We start from the raw sequence: 23,782 nt of genomic DNA on the forward strand, positions 1-23,782 counted from the left end.
AGAAAAAAAACAAGCCATGGAGCATTTCAATCGTGCTTAAAAAATTTCATGAAAAGCTCGCTTCAAGTGAACCGCGAAAAAATTACCTGAAATCACCCTGACCGTGCACATTCCTCGAGAGTCGTAGAGCAAAACCGATGCTTATCCTTCGACAGCGAGGTGTAAAGTTTTTCCATGCGAAACTTCAGCACCGCTAGAAGCTTGTTACTTGAACAGTTTAGCATTTTCTTTTAGCCATTTTACAAAAAATGCTAACTTTGATCACAAATGACTTACACTAAATGAAGCAGACAGCTGATATTTTCAGGAAAAAGCAAGCCCTACAAGGCCTCCAACTATGCAAAAAATCTCCACAGCAGAATGTATATCTTGAAAATTATTGTATATACCATTACCTGTTTTATACACTTTTCAAAGGCGCGTGGCTAATAAACTAAGTGATACACCCTAATAAAAATGCTTAACTTTGTTCATTAACATCTAATTTCTAAACATCTCGAACGGTTTTTCTCTAGGTGCAAAAGGCTTTGCACAATTTTGCATTTCCTGAGACAAGTAGAGCTGAAAAGCCATTTCTTACCTTTGCATTTTTCTTTACTGCTTAAAAATCTTTGCAGCTATTTATAAACCAAATGCGCCATTCGAAAGCAAAGAAAATAAGCTTTGCAATGATATTAAAACCACATTTATAAACTAAACGAGTGAGGCACAGGAGACGTATGAATATCATCAAAAATGTTGTCTCTTCACCGCTGGAGTGGGACCGCCACCTTAACACTTTCAGTGTAGCATGGCCCAGAAAGTTACTTTGGTATAAGAATTGTGCAATTGGCGTAGCTGTCAAAGACAAGATAGATTATCTCCATACGTCGATGAGCTTGGCATGTTTAGCACCTTGTATAGAATAATCCACACTTGTCTCCCCCCATACCTGTCACCTATGGAGGCACGAAAACAAGAAAATTAGGTCACCAGCTTTTACATGTGCTCTCAAGGAAGGTTCCTCTCCTTCCTTGAAAAAAAGATGCATTTTTTGTTATGTTGGGTGCTTTTAGAGAGCAGTAGCACGCACCATTGGTAAAAATATGTGGCATACATACTCCTCGGTGTCATCATGCTTAGTTTAACTAGTGTAATCATTTAATATTTCCTTAAAGGTCACTATCAGGGACATTACATAAGAGGGGGGGGGGGGGGGGAGACAACGGTGAGAAAGGGCCATACATTAGCATAAAAGCAAAGGAAAAGAATACAAAAAATGAATAAAATTGACAAATTGGAAAGAAAAAAAACGTTGAGGAAAGAAGAAAAGTCAGGCAATCCATACAGTGCACACAAAATACGGATAATCGTGTAGCAAAGCATAACAAAATAATGATATGTAGTAAAATCAACGTAAACAAAAGTGGCAAAAAGATGAAATACAGAAAAATAGACATTGACACAATAGTACAGGCAAATCGAATTGCTAATAATAGAGCGCAAGGAAAAGTGTCTATGGCAGGTCGAAATGATCAGTTAGTAGCTGCCTAAATTTGAAGGGATTCGACTCGGTAACTATGCTTTCGGGAAGTATGTTCCATTCCTCTATGGCGATGGGGAGGAAGGATTGGTTGAAGGCGTTTGTAGAACCATGCAAACGTTGTATGCTATGGGAGTTAAATAAACGGCGAGATGAGCGGAAAGGAACACGTAACAAGTTTTCTCGGAGTGCAGGAAAGTTGAAATATAATTTATGTAAAAGACAAATGATCGCAAGTTTTCGACGTAGCGTTAAGGGCTGAAGGCCGGGAGGTGATTTCAAGTTAGTAACGCTATCACATCATTATCGGTGTGATCATAACCTGATGCCTATAATGAAATCTACAGAAATAGTTTGGTTGAAGTTGCTTGAATAGTTTTTACTGAAATGCATTCATTCATGCGAGGGTTTGAAACGACACTGCACCAAACTTGTCTTCTAAGCATACCCTCCATGTACTACTTACCTCAGCATGTTCGAAATCTCCATTGTCCTTTCACAGAATTTGGTTGGCAATGCACACACAGTATGTGCACATTGTTCTACCCTCTTGTATAATGGTTGCATTGCTAACACAGAAAGCCGCACTAGAAAAAGCACTACACGCTGCCTAATATGCCTATGGAATTTTCATAGGTCTTGAGTTCAGCCGATTGGCTCTGATCTCGGGGAGGCACTGGTTGACATATCATTCTAATGGGTAAAGAGAACCACTAGGATCTTCACAACCTCCTCATCACACATAAATTGAGCACGGAATATGGCTTTGAGAGGTGAAGTGTCACAACCCTGTCTCCTCTCCTCTTGTGTAATACCCACAGGGTGACCTGGGCTGGATCACCAGAGGCTTTATGGTGGGGCCATTCCAGGATGCGGCCTTCGCACTGCCCATCAGCAATCTAGCCAACCCTGTCTACACAGACAAGCCCATCAAGACCAAGTTTGGCTACCACATCATCATGGTTGAGGGAAAGAAGTAGCCCCTTGCACACTGATCTCAAATCATTTGTAACTCCTGTTTTACAATAAATGGTTACCATAATGAGGGCCACCAGGCTGTGTATGTAATCCATTCAGCAGAAAGCTAAATAAATCCAAGTTATTTCTCACTGCTGCAACAAAAAGCTGATGAATTCTCTAATTGCTTTCTGTTTTGCCAGTTGCTTTTATATAATGTGCTGTGGTGTTTTCAAGTTGTGGCTCTGATAGGTTGTGTTCTAGCTAATGATCACTTACATCTTATGAATGGGCACATTTTACAGTGAGAGCATTTATACAGACCCTCCTTGGAAAATTCACCATGCCATTAACATCCAGTTGTAGGTCATGGATTCATATCCACATGTCAGCACATGGCCATGCGTTCTTTGTGGTAGTCCAGGTTTCCACTGAATCTGTAGGTCTAGCATTATACTGTAGGTATTAGCCACTAGTGAATGACAGACAGCAGCATGGTGACAAACTTCGCTTAGTTTAGAATGTCGCTAAGCGGTTTTATTAATAGCCTTATTTTGATGTACAGTGAAATGCGAATGCATTAGCATTAGACTTTGCACCGTGATCATGGCCTGCATTGTCCAGAAAAGTCGCTGATTGGTCAAGAGGGCGATGACATCACTGGGTCACGTAAACTGACAGAGTTGGCAGGTGACATCGTTGAGCGCTGATTGTTTGTCAGGGTCTGTGATGTCACGAGACCATGTGACATGGCTGAGTGTTATGAGAGAGGCCTTTGTCCCGCAGTGGGTATAGTCAGTCTGATGACGATGGTGGAGCCAGAATCAACATCTTCTTTGTCTACCAGAGTGACAAAACTGTCCAAAGTTGTTAGGTTGTATGCCAACCTACTATAAGCACTACAATTGATAGCTACAGCAAGCATATTGCAAGGTTGCAATACCTATGTGTTGCAAGGTTGCATAACCAAGGCACGAAAATTAATAACTGAAAAGCAATCCGAAGTAACAGACGTGGATGCACAACCTACTACAAGTGTCAATACAAACTACCCGCCCCCAAGTAGTGACTCTACCTAGGTGACTATGAAGGCCAAAATAAGTATGTCAGAATTGATAGAGTATTGGCAGCAGCACGTGATGAGCACGTCAGGCTAGAATGAGAGAAGACAAGCAGCAGCATTGTTTGTTAATGCAGTTGCATTCCACTCTTAAGGTGACTTCAAGGAGTATAGACACTACATTTTATCGCAATAGTGTTAAAGGCTCCATTCACAAAAAATCTGGCATCAGCATTGTGAGCAAAAGGTCATGGGCATGGTGCTGGCAGGCGGCAACTGGAAGTTGACATTACCATGCACTGACTGGACGTAGGGTTGCCTGACATTACATTTGGTAGACGCTGCCAACTCGGGACGCTGCTTTCATGTGGGAGAGCGATATCGAAATCGGCCTGCCAGGACTGTTTCATTCGCATTAGCCCTGGAGCCACTCGGGCACTAAAGTGCATTTATTCATGCGAGGGTTTAAAATGAGACTTGCACCAAACTTGCCTTCTAAGCATACCCTCCATGTACTTACCTCAGCATGTTCAAAATTTCCAGTTCTTTCACAGAATGTAGTTGTTGGTAATGCACACATAGTATGTGCACATTGTTCTACCCTCCTGTAAATGGTTGCAATGTGAACACAGAAAGCTGCACTTGAAAAAGTACTACACACTACCTAACATGACTATGAAATTTTCATAGGTCTTAAGCTGAGTCAATTGGCTCTGGTCTCAAGGAGGCACTGGTTGGCATCTTCTGATGGGTCATGAAAACCAGTAGGATCTTCCGCGAGCACCTTACTACGCATGAAATTGAGCACAGAACATGGCTTTGAGAGATGAAGTGTCACAACCCTGTCTACCCACCTCTTGTGTGATACCCTCAGGATGACCTGGGCTGGATGACCAGAGGCTCCATGGTGGGGCCATTCCAGGATGCGGCCTTCACCCTGCCCATCGGCAATCTAGCCAACCTTTTTACACAGACCCACCCGTCAAGACCAAGTTTGGCTACCACATCAGAATGGTTGAGGGAAACCAGTAGCCCCTTGCACACTGATCTCAAATTGTTTCTACTGCAGTTTCGCAATAAATGGTTACCATAATGAGGGTCACCAGGCTGTGTAATTCATTCAGCAGTAAGCTGAATAAATTCAAGTTATCTGTCTCTGAGACAACAAAAAGCTAGTAAATTCTCTTTTTGCCTTCAGTTTTGCCCGTTGCTTTTATAAAGTATGCTGTGATGGTTTGAAGTTGTGGCTGTGATAGTCTACGTTCCAGCTAGTGATCACATATATCTTATATGACTCTAGTGAATAGGTGCATTTCACAATAGAAACCGCGATATGCTGCCCTATTAATATCCAGTCAGGCTGTTATTATGGATTCGTGGTCATGTCACTAAGTGACCATGCACCAGCAGTGTGCTTTTAGCTTTTGTCACTGAATGGTGGCACAGGGGTTAGGGGAAGTGGTAGCCACTTGCTCCACTAAAACCTCCGTCAGCGAGATGTACGTCCCTGTGCCATTAAAAACTGGAGCACGAAAACTGAAATTGACACTCCTATATATTCAAACGCCTAGGGAGAGTAGATGAGGAGAATGCCGCACTGGCGTCACATTTAGTTGCCATAGAAAGGCAACTAAAGCGGGAAAGAGCGAAAAATGGTAGGCTAAGGAGGCAAGTCGAAGATATGGAGGAGGAAAAAACGGACCCTGCCTTCGAGATCGAAAAGCGTGCTCCACATGGTGAGGAGTGCTTCGGGACGGATAAGGTCCTAGAGAGGGAGTGCACGAAGGCACACAAGAGGCGAGTTATCTGTGGGCGACATGCACAATACCAAAACGGATCACTGGAAATGTGTCGTGTTGGGGAGGGAGCGTATAAACAGCGCTAGAACGCGGGCTGCAAAAAGGTTCCGGAAGAAGAAGGGGAGAGAAAGCGTAGCCCCAGCCTAATCGGCGGTAACTCAAACCTGAAAAGGTGTGGCTGCACTATCAAGAAAAAGGTGAAAGATGATAGCTGAGTTGAGATCTGGGTGCTTCGAGGAAAAGTATTAAGCCACGTGCTACAGATGACGAGAGACGAACGTCAGAAATCTGTAGAGCGTAGCATGATAATGGTAGCGGCAGGATAAAATGTTTTGAACGGTGACGTGGCAAGAGTAATAAAGCGGTTGGCTCAGGGAGTGAAAGATTTGCTGGTGGTAGCTCCATGAGTGCAGATTAGCATGAATGCTACCAGAGGTGCTCGAAGGAACCCAGAGATTGAAATGTAAGAAATATAGGTGGCCGGAGTCAACCAGGAAATTATAGAATTAAGTCGAGAGATGCGTTTCGAGGTAACAGATATCAAAATGGAAGTACGTAGAGCAGGCCCAGACAAGGGATTTCAGCAAGATGGAATTCATATTTCTGGGACAAGGTGGGCGCTAAGATTGGCTAGCGCCTGGCAGGTCATGCTGTAGCTTTTTAGGGGGTGCGTGAGAGTTCTGACGATACAGCGTCACAGTGAAGTAGAAAATGTCAGGCTGGAGAATAACTCAAACCAACCTGCCTAAAGAAGAGGTAAGAAGAAAGCTAAGAAAATTAATTTTAACTGCACTGTTCATTACATAAGCATGCAAGGCAGCAGAAGGAAACTGAAGTGGTTTTAAATAGAACAGCAGTTTAGAGATGGTGAAGTTGCGATGTAAATGCTATGTGTGAGACACACCTCACCTGGAAGAACTACTGGCTTTCAAAGGCTATGTTTGGGAAGGGTGCAACAGAACAATAGAGAAGCAGTGTGGCAAAGGGTAACCAACTAATAAAAGAACATGTCTGGGTTTCAGGAATAATAGCAAGTACAAAGGTATGGCTAGGGGTAGCCGATTTATGGACACGGGACGAATCCAAACAGGAAAACAGAGATCTAGTGAAATGTCTTACTGAAGATATCAAAAAGTTTGAAGACGGGGCCATGATAAATTTATTGGGGGTTATGAATGAATACATTGAAGATCTGGATGGATACACCGATGGCAATGAAAAGATAATTCCACAAATCTGTGAGCAGTTATGGGAGTTACTCTTGAAATAATTTGTCAAAGGGGGCTAGACTATGAAGTAGCAGTGTGCCACATCTAGTAGGCAGAGCTGTGATCCCAATCCGCGGTGCGAAAAGTCGCCACTGCGGCGGGTTCGGGCCAGCGGGGACAAACATCAAGTTGTGTAGTCGAACAGGCTTTATTTTGCCAGAGTACACGGCAAATTGCAGCGCTCAAATACAACCACCATAGTGAGCGGGGATGAAATAACACCAAAGGGGAGATGAATGTTTTGCTCACCACGCATGGCTTCACATTATTGGCTTTGGTGCGTATTATGTCTGTAAGGGTATCAGAAGTATGAATCTTGCCGAGGCAAGATTTCTGTGCTTTGTATTATGCATTTTCCTGCAGCTTGCTATTACTTGCCCTCAGGTCTATTGAAGCTCATTTCTACAGCATGTACTAGGCACTTTGTCACAATTTACTATTCCTCACTCCCAGCCTTGCTTGGGGGTCATTAATCACATGCTGTAAAAAACGTGCTGCAAAAACTGCTGGAGAAAGTAATATGAGGTGTAGTTGCAGTATGATAATGGTTTCCCATTTCCAAGAATATTTGCTCTTTCATAGCTGTATATTAAAGACTGGTCACTTTTATCTTTGGCTATTTTCTTGTACCTGACTGTTTCTCTTGCTGCCCATAGCAAAGCTGTGCTAAGCGTTGATACCTTGCTTTCAATTGATGTTATCATTATGAAGAACCACAAGAAATGTTGACTTTATGCCTGGCTTTTCATACTTGACTCCTTTACCTTGAACGCATTGCATATGGTGCAGAAGTTATACATTCCCACATTTCAGTATGCATGCTTTAGCAGCCTATATGTGCCTACTGTAAACATCTGAATGTACACAATCTAGTTTTTCTGTCCAACCAGACCCTAAGCACAGAGTACACAACAGCAAAATAGTTATAAGCTCTTCGCAGCTTTGATTGGAAGAAATAATGGTTTCACGTTCGAAGTTTCCGGAGGTTTCAAGAGATGCCATGCTTTTGTTTTATAGCACTTCCCTTTTTTGACCGACATAACAATAATTGTTTCACAGGAAAGGACACCTGAACCGCGCCGGAAGGGATGAGGGTGGGAGTAAAAATGGAAAGAGAGAAAGGGGAGCCGTAGTGGAGGGCTACGGAGTACGGACATAAAGAGATTGTACCGACGCCACTTCGTTTCGCCTCCATCAAAACGCAGCCGCCATGGTCAGGTTCGAACCCGGGAACTCCGGACAGTAGTCGGGCGTCTTACCACTGCACCACCCCGGCTTTTCTTTTTTTTTTTTTTATTGCCGGTCATCACCAACACAAAACAAAACCAACAAAAACGCGCTACAAACAGAATGCTCACAGCAGAGCGGTTACCACAAGCCGGCAGGGTCATACGAGTTGCCTTTGTCAAGTTAAAATTCCTTCAGCTCGCATAGTGGTTCGACTCTTGAAATCCAGTCTGGCACAGTGGTCTTCAATTTGTGCATTTCAACCAATGCGTGCATACTCTCGCGAAAGTAGAGCTTTGCAGGGCGGGCGTCAGGGTCATAGTGAAAACCCGCCATAGACTGTGCAGGCCTATTAGCATAACCGTATCAAGTGGAATCCCATCATTATTTTCAGTTGACAGGAATCTAATCCCGTACATATGAGACTAATATTCTTTTTTAACAGTTCGTTGCAGTACATCCCAAAAATATAGACGCCCTCCCAACAGTGCAGAAATACATGGTCTATTGTCTCTGGCTGTTTACATATTAAGCAAAGTGAACCCCATGGCAGATAAAAGCCCTTGCTTTCAAAAAACGTTTGTACCGATAATGTTTCTGTATGTAACTTAAAGAAAAACGTCTTTACCCCAGGAGAAACTGGCATTCTTCTGACTGCACCACCCCGGCGGGTAATGCAGCAATCAGTATTGCGCATCAAGCATGGGAATGTCAGACATGGAGAGCTTCCACAGTTTATATGAATGGCGTAAAATGTCTCGCACACTATGCCTAGATAATTTTGTTTGAGTGGGGTTTTCTTGCATGCACTGCAGCCTCGGCAAGTGGATATATGTCTCTCTGACTGCAGGAATATAGCTATGTTACTGGCCGGCCGGCCCAAGCCCTCGACAAGCATTAGTAGGTGTTTTGGCCATATGGGGTATGATGCATGCAGAATGAATGCAGCAGTGCTAGAAGAAATGCAACTCATACATTATGCAGTTGCATTTTCGTAATACGTACAACTCGAGTAAAAATCAAATGCTTGAGAGAGATTTTTATTTGTTTCATAATCCTCCTAATGTATTCATTGAGACAGTATGATGTTAACTATGAGTTCTTTGGCATCATACCTCCTACAGTTCAGAAAAAAAAAACAAAAAACAATAGCACATCTGTAAGCAAAACCAGCTGTCAAGAGCATGCAGCTTAAAATAGCGAAGATTGAGCACTCTTCTAAGGTCTCGAAGCACTGGTAAGCAGATCTAGATCATCTGGAGGAATAGCATAACAATCGCATGTCACAATTTTAGCTCAACGAAAACGCGGTGTGCCGGCCGTGCTTGAGGCATCTGCATTACACCGCATTAAGACACATTAAGACAAGAAACCCTAGCTGCTCTAACTCTCTCGGGCAGTGCAGCATAAACCGATAAAGCTTTGTAAAGGCTGTAAAAAAAAGTGCACAATGCCCACCTGGTATTTGCATGCTTTCAGCTCTTTGCCGTCGCAGCTACAACTTGCGCGACAGTCCGCTCCTACGTATCGCTAAACTACGGTTGCTGGCAGTCTCCTGGCTTCTGCTAGCGAAATACCTGCAAAAAAAAAATTGCTTACTCTAGTATATTTTAGAGACATATGTAGCGACTGCATATCAATGAAAAAAAAGAACGAACTTTGGCCGAATGAATGATGCATGCTAAACTTTAGCGCGAACAGACAACACACGTTGTAATGGTTGCATATGCAACAATTTTTCACCCGTTTTCTTCAAATATGAAACGGAAAATAGGGTCATAACATGTGTGCAGATCATTGTGACCTTTTCTACGACTTCATTCGCGCTTGTAAAACACGCGAAGAGTCGAATTTAAACTTGTCGATGCCAAGTTTCAAGCACAGCGCAAAAGACGCGTGTCTCGCAGAAAGACCATAGAGAAATCTTTCTCTATGGAAAGACCGAAAGACGTCGAAATTACCCAGCGTGCTCTGCGGTTCGTCACACTGCGCATGGCTAGCATGGCGGCCAAGTGGCGGCCGCTGTCGCTGCCCGCTGATAGAACCCATTCTAGCCACCCTAGATAGAACACTGACACTGTACCGCTGCGGTCGTTTCTCGTTTCGCATGGAGGAGAGTCGGGCCGCTGCTCAGCGGCGGTATCGACAGAGAATCAATTCATCGGATCCAGTACTTGTCGCCTGGCAGATGGCCATTCTGCAGAGAGACAGTGAACACCGAAAGGCCAAGCGAGCAGCAGAGACGCCTGAGCAGAGAAAAGAACGTCTCGCCAAGCGGAGACGCCAGGAAGAAGAGCGTAGACGGCGCATAGAGATGGAGACTTCGGATGATCAAGGTGAAGTGACAACCAATGTCCCATTTATAAGCTCAACTATAGTGCTCTAGAATATCTTCTAGAGCACTATAACTCAACAATAGGCTCGGCAGCAGGGCAGCATGCCGCTCTCGCTACGTGTATCCTGGCGTAGCCGAGCTAAGCCACTACTACAGTGTGTAGCGTAGCCACTACCAATGTTTTGGTTATAGTGTTCTAGAATTGGGAACACTATATTTTGGTTATAGTGTTTTGGTGGCACTTGCATCATAGAGAAAGAGATTGGTAAAGAGCTATAGTGCCTAGAATATATATTCTAGGCACTATAAAAGAGCGGTCACTCGGCGAAAACTGGCCCCAGGAAATGACGCGCGACTTTTTGCGCTGCCGCCGATTGATGGATGGCGGCACCAACGTGCGCATGCGCGAACGTGCCCGCGACGCCACTCGCTGCAGCGGTAGCCCGCCGGAGCAGACGACAAGAAGTTGTCAAAGGGAGCGGTTGTGTGCTCGTGCCTCGCCGCGCTTGTGCGGCACAGACCTCTCGTGGACTGCTGCGCAGAACGACAGCGGTTGGAAACGACGGCAAGGTGAGCAACGTTTTTTGCTTAACTACGCTGCATTTCAAGCAGTTTACGCTGACCATGCCGGCCGGTGCCAATAAGTTTCGCAGCTCGTGAACAGGCGCGCCGGCTGTTCAGGCGCAGTTCACTACGCCGTAACTCTGGCGGTTCCCAACCACGGCGAGTTGTAATATGTTGTGTTTCCGGGAAGCAGCTTCATTTCGAACAGTTTAGCTCGTCACGCTTGACAAAGTGGCATGTGAAGGCACCAAGGCACGCCATTGCGCCAAAATGGCGTGTTCGCCGGCCATGCTGACGCAGTTTGCCGAACGGCTAGTTTTGCTAAGTGCCGCGTTTAGCAGAGCAACGTTAAAGTGAGAAACGTTTCATTCTTGACTTTCTTGTCAAACTACGCAGTATTTCAGGCAGTTTAGCTCAGTACGGCGGTATGCGCTTCACAAAGTCGCACGTGAAGGGCAGCCAACAGGCATGACAAGGCGCTCGCCAAAATGGCTCGCCGGCCGCGACGACATGTGACATGGCGTGAGGTTTTGCGAACAGCTAGTTTTGTCTGCTGTCGCGTTTTACAGGGCAACCGCAAGGTGAGAAATGTTTCATTCTTGTAAAACTGCGAGGCATTTCGGGCAGTTTAGCTCAGCGCGGTGGTCCGCGCTTCACAAAGTCGCGTATGAAAGGCAAGCCAACATGGCGTGCTCGCTGGCCGCGGTGAGGCCCAGGCCGCGGTTTTGCGAACGGCTAGTTTTGCGTGGTGTCGCGTTGCAATTAACGGGACAACGTTAAAGTGAAAAATGTTTTAATATGCGGCAAGCTTCATTGCTTCAGGTGTTCAGTGCTCTTGAGGAATATTGTTAGTTTAGTGGCTGTTATTTCACGCTCTGTAGAAATGCATTTTCAGATAGGTTCGGTTAGCCTGCATTTCCTGACCTCTACGTTGCAAGAGTAGCTTTTGTATCAATTTTACGAATGACAGCTTTTCTGTTCTGGACCATAACTGCTGCTCACCAAGTTTTCAGTACCCACCCACATGCACAGATGTATGCGCGGTGCAGTGGCCTTACATTTCATTGCGACCTTCTTCATCATGTTCATTCCTTTTCCAACAGCACTGCATGGACCCACGGACTGCAGCCGAAGCACGGCAGATGCGACGAGTGAATGGTGTGGCCTTCCCTCAAGCGTCAGTACTCCTCTCTGCCCTGGACAATACAAGTTACCCTTGCTAAGGTAGCCACTACTGGGACTGTGTAGTTTATGTATAATGCCTGTTTTGTTACATATCATTTGCAATAATTCGGAAATCAGTTATGCTATTTTTGTCTCTACCTAAGTGCTGTTTTTCACCTTGTGTATTTTTATTTTTCTGTATTGTGCACATCGCCTAATGTGTGTCAAGTATTGTCAATGCATCCGTCTACATCTGTTGCATCTCGTTTTTTATATGCAGCAAAATAAATTCATTTCACAAAGCACTTGGCGTCTTTTCTGCAATACGGTTTTGCAAAGGCTGTGGCGCAGCTGCGTTGATGGGCAGTTTAGAGAACTGGGAATCTATTTTTCCTGTTGTTATGCATGCTGTAAATAGAAACACTAGCAGATTATTTAAAACCAAAATAATGCGCCAAAAGGGCAGGGAAGGGCGCAGCGCAAGGCTAGCATTCAAATCGCGCGCCTTTCAGCAAGACCGGAAGTAGTTGCCGCCGGCCGCTTGGTGCACTACAGGCAAATGGGCCGCTGGGCAATATGGGAGTGTCCGCTCTTTACCAATCTCTTTCTCTATGCTTGCATTGCTTCCATAGCGGAAAGATCTCTGGCAGTGGTGGCGGCGTTTATTTCGGTAGATAACGTGGTACACTCAGATTGAAAATCGTTTTTATAAGTGTTATAAGCGCAAAAAATCATGTGTACTTTTCCACTGACGATTAGCCGGCTGGCACCAACCCGAGCCGAATCCGAGGAAATCCAATGTGACCGCGCGCTAAGGAAGTGATGCGTTACATTTCCACATTATTTATTGCGGATGCACTATTTCACACGGGCCTTCAGGATGTGCGTGGCTCGAGTGTGACCTTGCCAAACCAAGTTACAACAGCTCAACCGTAGTTGCTCAAGAGGCGGCGACATTGGGCTGCGTCAGCTCGCGCGCGCGTGCGTTCTTCTGAATGAGTTGAAGATACGCTACCAACCAAGCATATGTGAGCCCCTAATTCACGCATTGAAGCGCATTCGCTGCAAATATAGTTTTTGCTTTCGAAGCAATACAAAATCGCATCATTTTCCATTAAACACAATGAAGGATTATGCTGCCCACTCAAATATTTCCCAAACGAAGTATAGTGTTCTCTGCATTGCTTGTAATCATGTTGACGAAATCAAGTTCCGATTGTTTGCAGCATTTCATTTGCATACGGCAGTGTTGACAATATTGCATTTTTGCTCATTTTTTCTTGTTGCGTTAATAAATACCTAACGCTCATGCAATTAACACAATTTCCGGCTCTGTAGATACCTTGTAGATACCTTGAGTATCGTTTTTTAAAACTGCAGTTCAGTGCTAGTTTGAAGCTGCATTAATTTCCCATATACAAGTAGTAAAATTATGTCGTCGCTTCTTTTCTTTGTGTGCGTGTGTGTGTGCCGAGGGGAAGGGGGCATCTCTCAAGGGCACGACTAAAGGCCCGGTCACACTTGCGACTAGCAGCGGTCGCGCGACCGGTTTGGTCGAAAAGCGACAGTCGCAAATGGTCGCATCGGTCGAAAAGCGACTGCCGCGGGCCGACCGGGCACTGCTCGAACTTCCAGTCGTGCGACTACTAGTCGCAAACCATTTCACCAATCAGCGAGGTCCCGGAGTACTCGATCGAGCACCTTCTCAATGCAATTAAAGAATACCTACCTTTTCAACAAACGGCACCCGGAATTCAAAGGCAGGGAGAAGGAATATATTGCCTGGGAGGAGATTGGAAAGATATTCAGACTATCCGGTTAGTACCATGAACTTTTAAGAAATGGCTTTTTCACGCAGGTGCAACATTATATTGACACCGTCTATTCGTCGTCGGCGTTCTCCTGGAAACACGAGAGCGCGGCATGCGCACCGGCTCGCCTGAAAAAGCTGAAGTGTCTGGCAAGCAGCTGCTACCGACGTTCGCTGTCATCGCCCAGCAGCTCTCCTACTCCCAACTCGTTCGGAACGAGAACAAAACGAGAAGGCGACTATCGCAAGTGTGAACATCGGTAGTGGCGAGCTCCTCTCCTCTGGTCGCGCGACTGGTAGTCGCGCGTCCTCATCTAGTCGCAAGTGTGAATAGACCTTAAGACTGAAATCACAACTTCCTGTGATTAATCGCGTTTTTTTTTTTTAATCGACTCATGTTTGTTCTGTCATTTCCTTTCGTATGCGCACGCCCATTTTCACTGATTATTCTTCCACTAAACTCATTAAATAGCTATTGACACATCTGACATTCTTTTAGACCACACAACAAGGAAAATGTTTTTACATTGCTATATTATATTCTACGCCATACCTCAAAGGTAAGACTTGGTAACACACTAAGAGCTTCTGATCAAACGGCAGTGGAGGCCGTTTATTTGTAAACTGTGTTCACTATGTCATTTGACGCGAGTAGTTGGACTACATGCACTGCTTGAAAGGCTGCACAGGCTAGCAGCTTTCTGCATGTAATAGAGGCAATCTTCGCAGCGCAGCAGTAGACGTGGCTTCCGCTGCGTTACTTTGCACTCTGCACTGAAAATTTGACTAATTTGTTTGTATGACGGGAACTATGCCCGGAAAATATACACTACAAAACACAAGCCAGGGAGTAAAGCTAGAAACAGTGCTTTTGAGCAAGCCGACGGTGCTGTCACCCTTGTTTCATAGCATGAACAAGGGAATTTCGCATAACACAAACGAGTTCTCCCAGGTAGTGCATGGCTTCGAAGCCAGATCTGTCGTAATGTGGTTATAATTTTACGGTAGCCATGTACCGCACCACGTGTTGCAGACAATGTGCCCGGCGAGGAGCAAGAGTTGACGGCAGCGCCGTTAGTTCTCGAGATGGCAATGGGGGTACCTTGATGTATGGGGAGCTAGAGCTGTTTCAGCATGTGCTGTCAACCCGTTTCGTAACCAAATCCAAACTTGAGCAAAAAAATTAAAAATTCCGATCAACAGCTGAACAGAATTAACCCACGCTTTCGCACGTCTAACTCTCTTTAACCTTAGTTGAAATCCTGCTAACTTTAGAGCGTAGCTCTTTGGCGCCCATTCTTTGGCGCCCGTTCTTGACTTTTGTAGCGCTTTATCCTATAGGACCAATACCAGTAAGCTGTGGAGAGTATTCTGGGCTATGAACGGCAAGAGCAAATCTGCAAATACCGGAGAAACCTTTCTCCTCCGCACTGGTCAGACTGCTACCGAGCTTGAACAGGAGGCAGCCCGCACTTTCTTTCCGCAACCCGCCTCACCACCCCCACCTGATACCTATGCCCTCGTTCCATCCACAGACTCCACTGGCATTAACGCCCCCTTTAACACATTTGAATTCGAATATGTTCTTTCACAAGTGAAAAAGAACAGTGCTTCGGCAAAGATGGCATCACTTGGAGTCTTGGCATATGCTTCAGAACTCCAGCACACCTACTAAGGAAAGATTGCTTGACCTCATCAACCAGCACTGGGATACGGACTGCATACCACCACATTGGAAATACTCGTCACCCCAATTCCCAAGCCTGGAAAACACCACGCAACTTGCCAACTTGCGACCAATCTCTCTAACCTCAACCGTCTGTAAGTTGATGGAATGCATGGTCACCAACCGGCTCATACATGACCTTGAGACCTCAGATCATTTTCACCCATTCCAGACTAGCTTCCGCCCTCGGCTAGGAACACAGGGCAGCCTATGGTGCAAAGGCCTTCCCGACATACTCGTAGCTGTCGATTTACACAAGGCGTTCGACACCATCAGCCATCAAGCAATTGCCAACGCGCTCATCCACACTGGAGTTGGAGCCCGTATCATCAACTTTGTGAAATCTTTCCTGACTAACAGAACCTATAAAATTCAAATCGATACCAACCACACGGCGCAACATTTTACAAACCGCACATGTGTGCCTCAAGGCTGTCATTTTCCCCACCTTATTTAACATCGTCATGGTGAAAATCACATGGCAAAATCGATGGCCTATGATGGTTCATAATATATGCGGACGACATCACGCTTTGAACCACGTACCGTAATACGGCTCGATAACAAACAAAAACAAAATTTCTGGTTACACATCCACCGCCTGGTGGCGTGGACGTCAACCTTCGGCGGTCAAAGCATCGAACAACCCCTGGAAGGTCATCTCCGGATACTTTGTATTCCCTTCAATCAACATGGTACTGCTAAGGATTGGATCCAACAGCTAAAATCTCAATGGAAGCCAACGCACCACTTGATCAAATGGCTCAGTAGCAAGATTGGGGGCGCAGGGACAGAGATAGCGTGTCGCCTCACCGTCGCTATTCTGCTTGCTAAACTCTGCTACGGTGCCCCTGACTTTTACCTGACCGCAGCCAATTACAAGACGCTTGGCTTACTTTATAACTCTGCCTTGAGAGTTATAACCGGTCTACTCATACACACGCACATCACGGAGCTTCACAGATTCGCTCTACTCCCGCCAGTGGATGCACTTATTGCTACGCATCGAGCCAATCATGAAACTCGCCTGCAACACACACTCAACGGGCACTGCCTCTTTACTCGAATTTTTGACGAAGCAAACCTTCACTTGCCCATATTGGACCACCTTACAGCACCATGGACAGAAACATTGGTAACGGATCCAAAACTCTTTCCAACCAACACCAAAGGGCCAGGAAGAGATCACCGACAACGCCAGATAATTGATATATAAGACCAGCACATCGGTCTCCGCATTTATACCGACGCCGCCCTATACCATGACGATATATATGACACCGGCATCACGTTTGCAACCACCGCTTACTACCAGGAGGGTTCACAGCTGCACGCTACTAGCTACAGTGGTCGCAGGTTCTGGTCCGCAACTGAACTCGAGTTAATGGCCTTCGACGAGGCCCTTCAACACTGCACCAAAGGAACAGATCGTTTCATCCACATCTACACCGACCGTCAAGAGGCTATGAAAACTCCGAAAACTCATTCTTACAAGACCTCAGTGCAACAACACATCAAACAGCGCTGCCGCTACCTGCGAGAGACCTCACTAGTCTCGGTGCGGATTCATTGGACACCTGGACATCACGCACAAGGAACCGGGAACAGGACTGTCCACGAGGCCGCTGGCGCGTAGCTAAAGGAAGACCGCCGGCATAGCCTTGATGTGGAGCCGTCCAACTCGGACCACCCTTACTGTTCTCCAGTTTCCCTCATCATAATGGACTCTGTCATCACGTGGCCTAAACATGTCCCCGATATTACTCCTGCGATCCCTTCCGGCCTCTCTCGCCCTGCCCAAGTTCTGACTCACAAGGCACGAGGTAGGGCAGCATACACACTGGACATCCTGAGTCAAGGTGCCAAACCAAGATCAGCTGCCCCAACTGCCCTGCTGACTCCATTGACCTGCAGCGCTTGATCTGGACCTGACCTGGCATGGCTAGCCTCCGCGCCTGCTACACATCTGCTCATCACATTCAGACTTATGAAGACTGGACGCCAAGCGCAAGCTTAGTGCCCTGCTAGACTTCATGTTGGAGTCTGGCGCCCTCAACCTCATCTAACCCACCCCCTTCCCCTCTAGACCTCAGGTCATCCTTGTGAATAAAGGTTTATGAATGAATTTCTTCAAAACTCGTGACAGCATCTCGTCTAGGCAAAGGGGTACAGAGAAATGCCACTTGGACCATTCTGGCCGAGGCTATGACCGCGGCATGTGCAATTTTCTCCTCACCTTAACAGCTATAGTGTATCTCTTGGGGGGAAAAAAAAAGGGGGGGGGGTTTGGTATGTGTGTTGTATGAAGACCCAAGTTATGACTCGCGATGACATATGTCGTAAGGGGCCGTAGGGCGGCACGTTGTGGTACTGGGCGCTTGTTTTTCTTTCATTTCCGAGCATGCATTTAATTGCTGGCCGGTGGCTGGAGTTGAATTAAGGGCAAAGTGAACCATGCTCACGTGCCATGTCAAGAATGTTATGCATTTGAGATCGGTCATGCTGTTGCTTCTTTCTCCATCGTCACACTTTGGCTGCTTTCGTTCGTTCCTTGGAATCTATAGTGAAACGGTGAGCGTGTGAGAAACTGTGTTCTTTCATTTTAATGCCGACCTTATGTTCATATGCTTCACAACAGCTACCCTCAATCGTGCAGTGGTTTGATTGAAAACAAATAAAAGAATGCCGCTTGTGTGAACCTTGCAGCTATTTCAGGTCGCTGCTATATATTTCAACGAGGTCAGCAGTGATAAGAGAACACCGTAAGAAATGTCGTGCTCCGAACACCCGAGTCGGATTTGCAGTATGTTATGGTTTGCCGATTCAGTGCACTCGGATAGATGAAAGGGGGCGCACCCGAATGATCTCTTGCCATTTCCTGTCCGCTTGGACGCAAAACGCATCTTTTAAGTATTGAAGTATTTTATTGCTGACCACAGACATATCAGTGGTCGAAAGCATATCACTTCGAGAACACGGCACAGTGCGTCAGGTGGGCTTGTACAGAATTTGGCATCTCTTCCCAGTTCTTGCATACTTGTCAAATACAGCAAGCAGAAGACAGCCTATAAAATGCAGGGATCACAGCAAAGCGTGAATATCACTGGCACAGTCTTCCTTCATGTCAAACACACTCATCATCATATTTTTTATGCTATTTTTTCGTAGGATATGGCACCTAACTGAACCGAAACTGACCGTCACATCGCAGCTGTAACCTGCTAATGTATATATTCTTAGGCTTTGCTCTTAGCTTCTTATTACGCTACCCTTTATGAAATACCACCTCAGGGGAGCTTCAGGTTACAAAGTGAAATGAAAGAAATAGCACATTTTTGGAGCTGGAAACGATGGGGTATTCTAGTGCTGATTTACTCTTCAAATCTGTATGTCGTGTACCTCTTTGTTTTCTCAGTGCATCTGCCTTCTTCCTCACTCTTCCGTGTCTTCCAGGATTCTGTAAGCCCAGCTCTGCTGTACTTTAATTTGTCTAGGCGTGGCTGAGTGGGTGTTTGTCTTTTTGTCTGTCCAGAACACCCTTTTATTGGGGATGCCCTGACTAGGAAACCACTGGTGGACACTGTCCCCTGTGATAGCGCATTGAGTGCTGCTGAAACTTGCTCATAAGCAGCATCAAGTGCTTCCTGGTCACTCCAGTATACAGCCATCTTTCTCAGCCTGTCAGTCGCATTTTGTAGCCTTGCCCTCGAGGCTCCGTGCCCCTGTTTTTAAGGTTTTGGAAGAGTACCCAATTGAATTCTGCTTGATATTTTGGGTGGAGAGAGCTGTGGCACCTCATTCGACCATAGCCTCCTCTATTTTTTCATGCCCGCGCAATGGCGCCGCGGAGACCGTCCGTTGCCCTCTCCTTTCCTCCTCGATTTACGCCTCGGCTCTCCGCGAGAGGTGCTCGCACCCCACACCCCGTTACCCCGCACCCCGTTCGCATACCAGACACAGCTACGCGTTGATGGCCATCGAAGCACCCAAAACGACCCGTCAAAGCAAGAGTTCTGTCCTTTCCCTCGTGTTGGTTGCAGGTAAGAGTGTGCGTTTTGCGACAGCAGCATGTTTATATTTTTTTCTTCAAATATCAGGGATGCATGACCGAATTGTGAGCAGTGTACACAAATGAAGCGACCGTTTATTTACTAGATTTTCGGGACCACGTGTTAGTTGTTGGCGTCGTTGCAACGTATACTGCTTTACTACTATAAAATCATTGATTTACGATGCATAGTTCTTATCGTTTCTTTGTGTTACTTTCTTTCTGTACCCAGTCTGTTCTCTGTCTGCATGCAGTGTGGAATCGGTGGTGGGGCCCTGCGCCCGACAAGATGCCGTACTGCTGTGTGCCACGCTGCAACTCATCCAGTAAACAACGGACACCGGGCATATCGTTTCACGAAATACCAAGCGATCCGGAACTGAGCGCGAAATGGCTAAAAGTCATTTCTCGTGAAAACTGGATGCCGAATACGACGTCGTGCTATTCGACTGTATGCAGCCGACACTTCAGCCCCTCTGACTTCAAGGAAGGTTGCAAAATTCGAAAACTCAAGAAAGACGCTATCCTCAGCATTTTTGAAGAGTATCCGGCGTACTTGCAGCCTCCTAGAAAAAGAGAGAGAAGCAACGCGTCAGTGAAAAAGCGCTAGGCTGCTGCGCTAGCCGACCCACCACCGCCGAAGCGACGAGCAGTCATTGATGACAACCAAACGGAGTCGAGTCCGCGTCCGCTCGACGAATTGCCGGCTGTCGACGTCGCCTTTGAAGATTTGTCACATGTGGACTGCACCGCTACCGAACCATTCCCACCCGTGAGAAATGGCACTAGCGGTCGCAGCATCACCGCGACTGTGCAGATGGATAGAGCAGTGCAGGTGTCCTCACAATTCTCGGTTTCAGCAGTGGAGAAACGAAAGTGGAGACGCAAAGAACGAGATCTAAACGCGCGTATTCAGCGGCTCAAGAACACCGTCGCCAATTGCAAAAAAGAAATGCAAATGCTCAGGGAAGAGTGCTTTGTTCATGCATTCCTCCAAGTTGTGGAGAAATCGTAGGAGAAAGACTTGGCTGCATCAGTATGAGTGGAACAAGTTAAGAATTTCGGGAAAACGAAACCAACGTGGTCTGACCTGACAGTGCGTCATGCTGTGGTTCTACGGAACATCTCGACTCGCGCATACGAGCATATAAGGAGTACAGGCATTCTCCAGCTGCCCAGTCGAAGTACTTTGGAGCGTTTTATGGGCTCATCACGTGGAGAAGTCGGCGTGACGGAGCTCGTGAAGCAAAGGCTGTCATCCGAGCTCGCTTCTCATCCCTCATCGCAAGCCAAAGCGTGCTCGTTAATTGTAGACGAAATGCGCGTGAAACAGAGGCTACTTTACAACAAACAAAGGGACGCCTTCATCGGCGAAGTAGACTATGGTGGGAGCTTTCCTAAGGAAACAACAAATGAGCCTGTGCTATCCAACTCACTTCTGTGCTTCGTCCTCAACGGCCTTTCAGTTCCGTTCAAGATACCCGTGGCCTACTTTTTCACGAGAAATTGCACTGGCCGCGGGCTGCACACGCTCATGCGACACGTCCTGAAGGAAGTTGAAGACATAGGATTTCTCGTCGTGCGCATTTTCGCCAAAAACCACAAAATCAATGTCTTAGCGTTCCAACTTCTGTGCGCCGGAACCCTCACGCATTGCATTGAGCACCCAGGAACACCGAATCGAAAGCTTTTCTTAGCATTCGATCAGTGCCACTTGATCAAAAACGTGCGATCGCAGTTTTTGTCGCGTGACATTGGAAGAGGCGGCGAAATAACGGCGAGCCACTTGAAGAGCCTGTACAAAATGCAGCAAGGCAGCCTTGTAAAGCCGGTTCGATTCCTAACGAGAAAACACGTGTTCCCCACAAATATTGAAAAAAAAAATGAACGTGAAAAGAGCAATTCAAGTTTTGTCTCCTGCCGTGACAGCTGCACTGAAGCTCCTGCAAGAGCAAGCGGGCCACACATGCGACGCAAGTTTCGCCGGTGTCGGACCGACGGTTGAATTCATGGACACCATGCACCGCTGGTTCACGCTCATGGACGTGAGCAATTGTACCCAGCACATACACCAGAATAATGCCGACTGCAAGCAGTTCGAATCTACAAGCGATGAACGGCTAATCTGGCTTGAAACAAGCTTCCTCGACTACCTGGCCGATCTCAAAAGCCAGTGCTTGGCGAAGAACTTCTTAACCAAGGAGACTTACGAAGGCCTGGTGATGACAACTCGCCCAAATGTTGAGTGCATTCGACATCTTCTTGAAGATATGTGCTTTCACTTTGTTTTAACGAGGAAAATGTCGTCTGACCCAATCGAGTCGTTTTTGGGCTGGCTGAGGAAGTCAGCCGGTTCAAATGATCAAACGGATGCTCGAGCTGTTCTCTCAGGTATTGAGAAGACTCTGAAGACTGGCATCGCGTCGGCTTCAAGTACGAGCAACGTAATGGCAGCAGCGATTGCTTGTCAACGCTGCCGCAGCAGAAAAACCGAAGGGAAGGAACCAGTGAGGAATTCCCCGCAGATGCATGTAGAGAACTCGCAGAGCGACTCAAGCAAGAACAGCCTCTGCTTCCTACTCCAGATGTCGCAGCATTGGCCATGGTCGGCGGCTACTTGGCAATAGCTGTACAAGAAAAGATCGATTGTGAGGAGTGCGTCAGTCTGCTAACAAAGCCAAACGCTTCGGCGCCCTCGGATTCGCTGATAAAGCACCAATACCGCGGTGGACTCATCTACCCATCTGGAGAACTTTTAGCGGCTCTCTACGCAATGGAGAAATTTATCCGCGTTCTTCTCGCAAGAAGAAGGCACATGAATCACCCTTTGAAGGAGGCTGTGAATAATGCCGCTGTAATACTTCGCGAGCACAAAATCTTGATGTGCTCGACGCCAGGGCACCAAGAGAACCTGCTGCAGCTGTTGTTGACAAAGTTTTTTCGGCCAATATTCACAAATTTTGCAATGAAGGCGACAGCCAAACACGACATTGCTAAAGTATTTGAAATAAAACCGCTGTCACGAAAGAGCCTCAAACTGTGAGCGACGATCTCACAGTTAGGCACTTTCTGTTGAAGGGCAGGCTTTCCACACCATGTTTTGTGTTGCTTACTTCCGATGCACATTGTGTACAAACATCAATTCAACGTGCGATTTTATTTTACAGTTCTATGTCGAATACGAACGCCAAACGTGTCTCCAGGAGCGCGCGCAAGCAGCGTCGTCTGCACTGGGACAGGATGGATGGATGGAGGGAATATAGGAGCGTCCCCTTTGAAACGGGGTGGTAGCAGTAGCTATCATGCTCATTTTTCTCCCTATATCTTACTTATTGATTTAGAGTGGGTAACTAAACCATCATTCTATTTATTAAATTTTGTTCCTACATTACTAACATTATGTCACTTCTCTGCTTTTAAGCCACCAATCTTCCAGTCGGTTTTTGCTAGTTTCCACCGCCGGTTTATTCACCCGGCCACTGCTATCTCTAAACCCCAGAGCTTCAGGAACAGTGATAGCGCCTGCACCAACTTCCGGATGGATACCATTACATTCGAGTATAATATGGTCAATTGTTTCACTGGAGTTTCCACATACAGCACATGCGTCATCTCCATTGTTAAATTTCTTTTTGTAGCTGCGTGTTCTAAGGCACCCTGATCTAGCTTCAAAAAGTAGGGCACTGCCTCTTGAGTTATCAAAGAAATCTTCCTTCCTGATCTGCATTTTCCACTTTCGGTATAATTTCACACTCTGTTTCTTTTCCATCGATTTTATCCAATTTTTACCTTCTGTATTTTTCATCTGTTGCTTAATGCTCTTTATTTCTCCGTCCTTGTTACTAGCATACTTACTAGTTAGTTTCCTAGTTCTTTTCCTCCATTTGAGTCAACGCTTTTTAGGTACAGGTATTTAAATACTTTAGCTGCCCATCTGCTACTGTCCAATTTCCTCAGGCGTTCCTCATATAATATTTTACTCTGAGCTTCCCGTACTTCGAAAGATGCCCAGCCCATATCTCCCTGTACCGCCTCATTTGTAGTTTTGCCGTGGGCACCTAGTGCTAATCGTCCAACGGATCTCTGATTTGTTTCTAATGTCGACTGCACCTCTGATTTTAGGCACAAAACAGCATTTCCGAAAGTAAGTCCGGGCACCATAATTCCTTTCCAAATACCCCTCAAAACCTTATACCTATTGTACCCCACAATGCCTTATGCTTCATTATCCCGGCATTCCTTTGGCCTTAAGTGATTGCTCATGCTTTTCAATGTATGCCAATCCTTCGTTTACCCATACCC

The 23,782-nt window shown here is 46.2% G+C and overlaps 1 protein-coding gene, 1 long non-coding RNA gene and 1 pseudogene across 7 annotated transcripts in view; 2 read left to right on the top strand and 1 right to left on the bottom strand.

The window, feature by feature from the left end:
- The window catches only part of LOC146200236 (uncharacterized), a 45,879-nt gene extending 41,248 nt beyond the window's left edge, over nt 1–4,631 (top strand). For 2 of the 3 annotated variants that reach the window (XM_084595437.1, XM_084595440.1), the window contains one exon: nt 2,344–2,480. The gene's annotated coding sequence lies outside the window, so the exon portion shown is untranslated. Of the gene's footprint in view, nt 1–2,343; nt 2,481–4,413 lie in introns of those variants that run through there. The other variant, XM_084595438.1, reaches the window with a different exon arrangement.
- Nucleotides 1–10,064, bottom strand: part of LOC146200237 (uncharacterized) — a 22,418-nt gene extending 12,354 nt beyond the window's left edge. For 2 of the 3 annotated variants that reach the window (XR_014705217.1, XR_014705215.1), the window contains exons 1-2: nt 9,917–10,064; nt 9,292–9,410 (exon numbers count right to left, since the gene is read on the bottom strand). This is a non-coding gene — a long non-coding RNA (uncharacterized LOC146200237). Of the gene's footprint in view, nt 1–9,291; nt 9,411–9,491; nt 9,795–9,916 lie in introns of those variants that run through there. The other variant, XR_014705216.1, reaches the window with a different exon arrangement.
- LOC146200238 (uncharacterized) lies at nt 10,058–22,566 on the top strand (annotated as a pseudogene). The gene is made up of 2 exons (XR_014705214.1): nt 10,058–10,169; nt 19,735–22,566. The product of XR_014705214.1 is annotated as an uncharacterized LOC146200238 (transcript).
- Nucleotides 22,567–23,782: the final 1,216 nt, after the last annotated feature.

The sequence above is a fragment of the Amblyomma maculatum genome, chromosome 2 (genome assembly GCF_055883805.1).
Source record: "Amblyomma maculatum isolate TAMU_Amacu chromosome 2, ASM5588380v1, whole genome shotgun sequence".
Classification (NCBI taxonomy): domain Eukaryota; kingdom Metazoa; phylum Arthropoda; class Arachnida; order Ixodida; family Ixodidae; genus Amblyomma; species Amblyomma maculatum.